Source organism: Symphodus melops, assembly GCF_947650265.1.
Source record: "Symphodus melops genome assembly, chromosome: 18".
Lineage (NCBI taxonomy): Eukaryota > Metazoa > Chordata > Actinopteri > Labriformes > Labridae > Symphodus > Symphodus melops.
The window spans coordinates 21,693,891-21,703,097 of record NC_136708.1 but is presented as its reverse complement, the minus strand read 5'-3'; the positions used below and the strand labels follow the sequence as shown (position 1 = coordinate 21,703,097).

Sequence of the window (9,207 nt, the reverse complement as noted above, 5' to 3'; positions counted from 1 at the left end):
CTCTCTCTCTCTCTCTCTCTCTCTCTCTCTCTCTCTCTCTCTCTCTCTCTCTCTCTCTCTCTCTCTCTCTCTCTCTCTCTCTCTCTCTCTCTCTCTCTCTCTCTCTCTCTCTCTCTCTCTCTCTCTCTCTCTCTCTCTCTCTCTCTCTAAATCTTGCAAAAAAAAGAAAAAAAAGAAAAGCATTTTGAAAAAAAGCAGGAGAAAAAGAAAGGATAATGGAGGAGGGTGGGTTGTAGTGGGAGCGGGTTGGGGGGGGGGGGGGGGGGGAGAGAGGGGGGCTGTAGGCAGCAGTCAGTGGCTTCTGCAAAAGGGCCTCCAGTGTGCGCGGGTCCGGCTCCCCCCTCTGAGGGGCCCCGATCGATACAAACTCAGAGCAATAAAGCTTTCCCCCTGTCATCTCCGCAGAATACAAAGCAGAGCGGGGAAGGCAAGAGGGGGAGGGATGGGGTGGTGGAGAGGGAGGGGGGGGGGGGGAGCTGTTCCGCTAGCCACACCAATTTCCTAACCACCCTTTTTTTCACCTCCCTTCTTCTTCTTCGTCTTCTCCTCCTCTCGTCCTTTTCCATCTCTAACCACAAACCACCTCGTCCTTCCCCTCCAAACATCTCCTCGCCATAAATTCTTCTTCTTCTTCTTCTTCTTCTTCGCCTTCTCTCTCCTCGTCTTGCTCGCGGCGGCCTCAGCCAAAGCGAACAGACTGACAAGCTGCCTGTATTTTATAATTAATGCTGTTTGAATAAATACACTTAATAATTTCATCGTTGTTATTTAAGGGGAGAGATTGATGGGTCGGCCGAGAGAAGAGAGTCGGAGAGATCAGGTGAGGAGAGAAAGGTGAGAGGATAGCAGAAAAGCTGCAGAGGGATACAGAGTAAGGGGTTTAAATTGAAGGGGGGGGGCGGTGTGTGGGTGGGGGGGGGCTGTAACAGAGGATGGGGATGGGGTGACGGCTGTCGACGGAGGTGGGGGAAGGGAGTGGAGGGTATTACGCTGAGCGAGAGATGGATGTGAGGATGGAGAGGAGGACAGAGGTGGCGGGGCGGGACAGGAAAGGAGAGGACAGGAAGGGCTAAAGAGGTCAAATAAGCGCTCTGTTTAATTGGGAGCCAATTTAAGTCGGGTCCAATCGATAAACCTGTAAACCTAACCGTGTAACGGCGCACAGCGCGGCCCCATAGATCACCGAGCGTCCGCAGGAGGCCGGGCGGCCCGCAGGAGGAAGCTGCTCGGCTGCTTTCGTCCGTCCGTCCGTCGGTCGGGTCGATTCGTCGGCACTTGTGGAGCCGTGAAGGTGTTTTCTTCCACCTCTGCACAAGGTTCAAGATCTCCTCCATCAGACTGAGACGTGTTTAAACACAAAAAACAAACAAACAAACAAAAAGCAGAGAGGAAGCTTGAGACGGGAGGGCACGGCGTGCTGTAACGGGGGGGGGGGGGGGGGGGGATCTGAGCATAAATATCCCTGCGGTCACACGACAACCTCATAACTCCAAATTGAAGGATAATAGGATCTTCTTCGGGTGGAGAAAATTCTGCCTTCTCTGGACTTATGAGATCCTTACAGCCACCCCCTCCCCTCTTTGAATAAACGTGGCGGTCAAGCTGGGAAGGAGGCTGCAGGATTCAGAGTCAGAATTAGTCCCAAAGGAATCCGACTCCACACACACTGTCTCTATTTGTCTTCATTTCACTTTTTCATTTTTGGCCAATTTTAAGAGAAAAATGTGGCACACACAGTTCAGACCCTTTTTTTTTTTTTTTTTTTTTTTTTTACAGAATCTGTCTGAATATGTAGCCTCTCATTTGATAAGAGCAGGAGGTATTATTGGACGGGTTAGATGTCACGATGCTCGCCGCCGCCTGTCTCGCAGGTTTTCATCCGTTTTGGGGTTTTTCTTTTTCTTCTCTGTGTGAAACCTCCTTCTCCCATCGCCCCTGTCTCATTTTTCGGTCATCTCTCTGTCCACTCTGTCCGTTCATTTTGTCATTGACTCTGGCTCACAATCTGCCCCCCCCTCCCTCCCCTTCCCTCCCCTCCCTCATCCAATCACTCACACAGCCCATCAAGGCTAGGCTGTGTGTCTTTGTTAGTCCAAATTGTCACAAGCTTCTCCTTCCTGTGAGGACGCTCTGTCACACTGCAGTGGACTCATTTTATCTCTCTCTCCTCTCCTGCTTCATCCCGTCTCTCTTTTTACACTATTTGTCTTCACTTTTTTTTTCTCTCTCTCTCTTTCTTAGCGGTCATTGTTGTAAATTTTACTTGTTTTTGTCTTTGTCCTTTTTTTCCTCATTTATTTCCTCTCTCTCTCTCTCTCTCTCTCTCTCTCTCTCTTTCTGGCCGAGCATCCCTCCACTCATCTTTTCACTCACTTCCCACATTTCCACTTTTCCTCCCCCTCTAACTCTCCTCTTCGGCACACCTCGTTATTTTTCCCACCGTCAACCATTACCTCCCGATCCCTAATTTTTGTTGTTGTTTTTGTTGCCTGTTTGTCATTTCCTACTGTATTCATTTTCCATTTCCTCTCCTCATTTGCTTTTGCCCCCTCCTCTCATGTGTCTTCCCCCACTGTCCCATCACCAGCCTTCCTCCCGTCTCCTGCCATTTCCTGCCTCCTTCATCCTGCGTTGTCTCCCTTTGAAACCGCCTCAGTCACGTCTCCCAGCGTCCACCATTATCTCCCAGTAATGTTAAGCATCTGCTCATTGTTTTCATTTCTTCCAGCATCCTTCCTCTCCTAATAAACTCATTTTCTCCTCCATTTTTTTTTTTTTTTTTTACACCCCGGCGAAGGGATTTTTATTTTATTTATTTTTTTGAAAAGGAGGTAACACACAGTGTCCGTTTCCTCCTTTCCCCCCCTTGTCCTTCCTGGCTTTATTTCTCGGTTTCCATCCCTCCATCCGTGCGTCGTGCTCCTCGGGGAGGGCAGTAATAATGGTGGAGCGAAGGAGAGAGGGAGGGAGGTGCGATTATTGTCTTGTCGGGAGTCAGAAGAATCGATCGGCACAGAAATATGTGGTGCGAGAAAGAGGTACTGTATCGGATATAATAAACACTCTAGAGACATATTCGGAAAGCGCTCGCCTTCGTGCACATTCTCATAAGCTGCACACATACTAACACACACACGTATAATCACTCCGTGTGTCTGACTCACACACACACACACCCACACACACACACATAAGTACAACGTGTGCATAAAACTCATACAAACACTGGAACACAAATCACCAAAGAACCAACACTGTGTTACTCATTCACTCTGGAGAGGCGGCTACAAAGCAGCGTCCTCTGTGAATACTGTAGATGCATGAAACGAGTCACTTATGAAGAGTATCGACTCCTCAGCGTGAGTATTATCTTACACATCAGCGTGTGTAGACCTGCGTGGGTGTACTGAAATGTGTGTGTCCTGAAGATATTTGGCCAGGAAGTGGTTTGTATTCCTACAGAAAAACACGGAGAACAGTTTTATAAAGACCAACATGTTCTCTGCTCCAGCATCTTTATTTATCTCTCTTTTGTTCGGGAGGCATTAAAAGCTTTAAAAGTGACACATCTGTTCATTTTTACGTCATTTAATGTCGTCATGGTTTCACCTTTTTTTTTTTTTTTTTTTTAAATCAGGTGGCGTTAATGTGTGAATATGACCTGAAAGAGAAAAAAAACATCCAGACTAATCCTTTAATGCTGCTGGTGAGAGTGTAAACATCAGTGCAGACATTAGCATGCAGCACTTTGTTTGCCTCGCACCAGAGCTGCAGCTACAGCCCAGGAAACATGTTTATTTTTAATGATTAACACTCTCGCAGGTACACACACAAACATGTGAGACGTACACACACACACACACACACACTTAAATGTGCACACACGCGCACACAGTGATCTTTCATTGCTGTTGCCTGGCAACGGGTCTGTGTGTCCTGTGTTAGCAGAGCGCTGTCCAGTGGTGCCATGACCGCTGCGGCTGACCACTACTGAAGGAGGGAGGAGGGGGGGAGGGGGAGGGGGGGGGACACAGAGTCAGAAAGAGACAAATTACAGCTTTAGGTATCCAAACATTTAATCTTACAAAGTAACATCAGACTGACGCAATAAGAAAAGCCAGAAGGAAGACGAACGGAGGCTCATATGTCGAGGAAAGTCGCAAAAAATGAACTCGAATGACACAAAATTCTGACTTTCTGGAAAATCACATGTTGACATGTTTAAATAGGCTTTAACATAAACTCCACCTGTAAAGGTCATAAATCTAAAACTAGTTGTCTCGACTCATTGAAACCAGGTTCAGGTTCAGGAGGTTAGTTTCTCTTTGTTGTGTTTGAACGGATCCTTTGAGACCTGACGACGGTTCAGAGGGACGGAGACGTTGTCTCACGAGAGACGAGTGCAGGACCGTGATAGTTTGACGCCCCACGTAGCCGAGTCATGTGTGAGCGCCTCCTTTAAAACCACGACTCTTCTCCTTCAAGTCCTCAGACTGTCACAGTACTGCACAAGAATCATCTCTGCCAAGGTTTAAAAGAGAGAGGAGAAAAAAACCCCAAGAAGGTGAAGATGTGATGTGAGGAGAGAGAGAGAGAGAATAAAGAGCGAGAAACGGGTAGAGGAGGTTGAGATGGAGGAGAGGGGAAGGTTAGAGAGAAGTTCAAGAGACACGGTCACATTACAGCTGAGAGAGGAGGAGACGAGGATAAATCAGGAAAGGGACCAAGTGGAGGAGAAGGAGCAGTTGGAGGTGAGGGACAAAGTGAGGGAGGACACAGGCTACGTGCTAGCTTTCTTTACCGTCTGAATGTTTGCACCAACGCTGAGCAAGAGAGGTTCGAGTCATACGAGTGTGAATCATGGATCAGGATCAGGATCCGGACTGGGAGGTGTGAGGAGAGCGGTGCAGTCGTGTGCCCTGCGTACAGAGGCTTTAGTCCTCGTGACAGCGGCCCTGGGTTCGAATCTGACCTCGGCCGCGCTCGCTCCCCAGCTGTCCAAGCTAACGAGGGAAAAATACGAAAAAACAAACCCTCAGTTTTTATGATGTAGAAAAGACATCGCTGGTGTCTTCACATTAATGATGCTAGTTTAGGCTGTCAAAGTTTTCAGTGCTTTAATACTTCATCACGTGATTTTTATTTTAATTTTAATTTTTTTTTTGGGAGAAAACAGCGTCTGATTTTTTACAGTTGAAAACTACAGACGCTTGTAAAACGACATCTTCAATCATTGCTGTCTGAATCGCATGTTGACGCTGAAATACTTGAGTTACCTACCTTGCATTTTTTACCGGAGTCTTAGAACAGGAAGTGGATCAAACGTCGGGTGTTTTGGGAATTTTTGTAGTTTGTTGCCATGGTAACAGACGGCTCGATATCGAAAGCGCGTTCTTTAAGTTTAAAATTCAGGTTTTGTGGCGACCTTAAATTGATGACGTGTGAGGAGGCAGCCTCAACGTTCAGACTTTAAATCTCTTTTTTTTCCTTCTTCTTCTGTGGTTTAAATAAAACTCGTTTGTTTTTTATTCAGATCCTCCGACCTGTTGCATAGCAGCAGCTGTTTTCCCAACACGGGTCAGCATGATCTCCAAAAATGACAACAAAACAACAATGCACAGAAGAACAACAGCGCAGCATTGTAACCATAGCAACACACATAAACAAACACACATGTTATTATGTACTAATGTGAGGTTCAAAGCCTCGACATTCAAAAGGCTGCGAGGCCGTTTAGCCTCGGATGCAGGATATGAGCTAACGTTAGCACAGCGGGCGGCCTAATGTTTGTTTGGCGCTCATTATGCGGCGACGTAAAGCATGAAGGCAGCGCAGCGTGTTTCCTCCTGTGTGATGCTCTTCATCATGACACGCTGTTGTTTTTTTTCTCAGATGTATAAACACTGAGAATACGACACTTTTAAAGTTTGCTGTTTGTCGTTTACATTTTATTTTTAATCAACGGTCTTTTTGCCCTGACTGATTCGCTCCTTATCTTTTCTATGTGACTTTATGTGTAACGATACGTTTGGGAAAAACTTTTAATTTTTTATATATATTTTAATATAAAAAATACAAATTATAGACAATGACATAAAAAAATACAATTTATTGATTTAACGTTAAATAAACTAAAGATTTATATTTTTTATATCATCTCTTTACGTCACAGCAGCAGCAGATCGGCTCCTTGGCGCTGTCTGTGTGTGTGTGTGTGTGTGTGTGTGTGTGTGTGTGTGTGTGGTAGTGAATGTGACAGGGGACAGGTGGAGAGGCAGGCAGCTTGTGTGTGTGTGTGTGTGTGTGTGTGTGTGTCGCAGCGAGGCACGAGGTGGCTGGGACCATGTGCCTGACCTCTGACATCCACACGCCAAACAGCAGCAGGGCAACCCCCCTCAAACACACACACACACACACACACACACACACACAGACCCACGCGCCGTCTGTCACCGGCCCCTGACAGGCGTGACCGAGGTGGGGTGGGTGGGCATAAAAAGGGGGGGGGGGGGCAGGTTTAGGACCCCCTCCAGCCATCGGATCCCCTTTTTACTCCACCCTCCCCTCTCTCTCTCTCTCTCCCTCTCTCTCTCTCTCTCTCTCTCTTATTCCCGCTTTTCTAATTCCCTGACAGTGACCCTGCAGCCCCATCCAACACACACACACACACACACACACACACACACACACAGACACACAGGCAAGCCGGCTGGCCAAGTCAACCCAGAAGACAGATGCATCATCTGCCCAGTGGCCTCTCTCTCTCTCTCTCTCTCTCTCTCTCTCTCTCTCTCTCTCTCTCTCTCTCTCTCTCTCTCTGTCTGTCTGTCTGTTATTAGCACTGATAGGATGAGTAAAGGGGGGGGGGGGGGGGGCACATCTGTAACATTCAGGGCTTTTAGTGTTTGGTTTGTTGTGAGTGGTACGAGGTGGTGGGGTGGATGGATGAAGGGGGGGTTGAAAGGCCCCATGGCCGGAGGGGTTAGGGGCAGTTATGGGGAAGGGGAGAGAAGGGGGGGGTGAGATGATAGAATGATTTTATGGGGCTTCTCCCTTCATATGCTGAGTGTGTGTGTGTGTGTGTGTGTGTGTGTGTGTGTGTGTGTGTGTGTGTGTGTGTGTGTGTGTGTGTGTGTGTGTGTGTGTGTGTGTGTGAGAGAGAGAGAGAGAGAGGTGGGGTGAGTTACAGTTAGCCTCATCTTTGAATGAAACAGATTCAGTGTTTTCGTCGTTTGCATCTTCCAGAAGTTTGAATTTAGAAATGTTCTTGATTTAAAATCCGGACCTGTGTTTCCACCTCCGCTGACAGCCGAGTCGTCGTGTCAGCATCAACACTTAGTCTGTATAAGAGCAGCTGCAGCAGCAGCAGCACAGGAGAGACAGACATGTATGAGTGATGGCTGCAGCTCCAGTTGGTCGAAAGGTTCAGCTGCAGGCTCAGTGAATGTGTGTGTGTGTGTGTGTGTGTGTGTGTGTGTGTGTGTAACATGCAGCTCAGTATTTAAAACTACCTGTCCAGATTTCAGTTTTTATTCTAATGAAAGTTGTTAAGAGTGCAATCATTGTTAAATGTTCCTCGAGGCGTCTTCACACTGAACTGTTTCTTCTCTTCCGGGTTTTATTTCACTCTCAGACTAAATCATGATTCAGATTGTCTTCTTCTGACTTCCCCGTGTGATGAAGCGCTTCGAACTGCGCGCACGTTCAAAGTCATGGCTGAGCATTCCCAGTAGGGTGCTGCCACCATCTGGTCATTCAGTGTAACTGCAGCCCAACGTGCACGAAGGGGACTGGAGAAGAGTTTTGACGCCTGGCTTTTGATTTTAGCTTCATGATTCAGGCTGTTTTAAATGTGTGCGAGAGCATAAATAAAACCACTGAGCACCAAGAGCTCAAACTGACCCCAGAACAGTCCGCACACACTTTATCACCTCGTGTGTTTGTAGGAATTAATGCAGAAGATTAAAAAAATATATCATTTTATCCCTTTCAGTTTCCCTCTTTTCTGATATTGAGTCGTGCACTATTTGACCTCAAATTCTCTCTCTCTCTCTCTCCACACTTCTTTTTATTATTTATTCTTCATCAGATTTGTACCGCGTCTCACAAAAACCTGGAGTCCACCCACCAGCACCAGGCTCGTTTTTTTGTAGTTCTCATAAGCTCGTCTCAAAGTGCTCCTTCTTACTTCATCATGAGTGTGTGTGTTTGTGAACGCACACTCAAAAGGGAGTTCAGCTCTAATCACTGCAGAGTGCTGGTCCTGGTTTTAAGAGGTGCACGTGGATTATTATCTTCCAGCAGGCACGTGAACCTCTCGTGCAGTCAGAGAGCTCACACACGTCTCCCGCGTTAACGGGAGCGCAGCGCCGCTGTAGTCGCCTTTAATCCAACATGGCGCCGGCTGTGGTGCTGAGTAATGTGTGGTGCTCAGGTAAGCACTTCCTCCAGCTCGCTCCTCTTGGACCAATTACTCGTGCGGTCCCAGAGGTCGCCGCAAACAGCGGAGGGCGAGTCCGGAGATGTGCGGCGAAAAGCTGATTCTTAATCCCAGTCCCGCGCTCGGAGTCGATACAGTTTACATTTAAAGAGCCGGACGAGAAGTCCGAGTCATCACTTTAGTTTGTTGCTAGACTTTTGCCTTCTCTGTGTTTTTATTTTTCCTACTTAATGAAAACAGGATGAAGTTCTTCTTAAAAGTCATAAAATATGAGTGCAGAAGAAAAAGCCTGGACCAACCTGAGCTCGAGAACATCGAGCTTTTCTTCTCCTTCAGCCAAGCTTTCAGCTCGATGGAGTCCCGGGGTTATCACTTGACTCTATGTTTTCTAAGCTACTCAGGATCAACGCATTTTAACGTGTTCAAAATGTATTTAAAGTTGAGCACAGTGTGGGTCTTGTTCCATTTAGCAGCGATGTTTGCATCCTGCGCGTCTGAAAGGAAACTGGCAGCCGAGCGGGAGAGAGGCAGAGAATACAAGGTCAAGTGTGATCACAGACACGTTTGTAAAGAGTCGTGTTTCTGCAGTTCAGGGAAAGTTTACAGCAGGAAATGAAAGTGATTTTTCTTTTCTTTTCTTTTCTTGCTCCAACACAACAGAGCACATGGTTCACACGCTTGTGATTCAATCATTTAATAAAGATTTACACAAACTTGAATGTTTGTAAAACTCTGTGGACAGACTGTGATGTGTTTGCAGCATGCAC

The 9,207-nt window shown here is 46.9% G+C and overlaps 2 protein-coding genes across 10 annotated transcripts in view; one reads left to right on the top strand and one right to left on the bottom strand.

Annotated features, from left to right (window-relative positions):
• bmp8a (bone morphogenetic protein 8a) overlaps nucleotides 1-9,207 on the bottom strand; it is a 165,784-nt gene that overhangs the window by 11,969 nt on the left and 144,608 nt on the right. The window lies entirely within an intron of this gene.
• pou2f2a (POU class 2 homeobox 2a) overlaps nucleotides 1-9,207 on the top strand; it is a 73,465-nt gene that overhangs the window by 43,149 nt on the left and 21,109 nt on the right. The gene's annotated exons all lie outside the window — the stretch shown is intronic.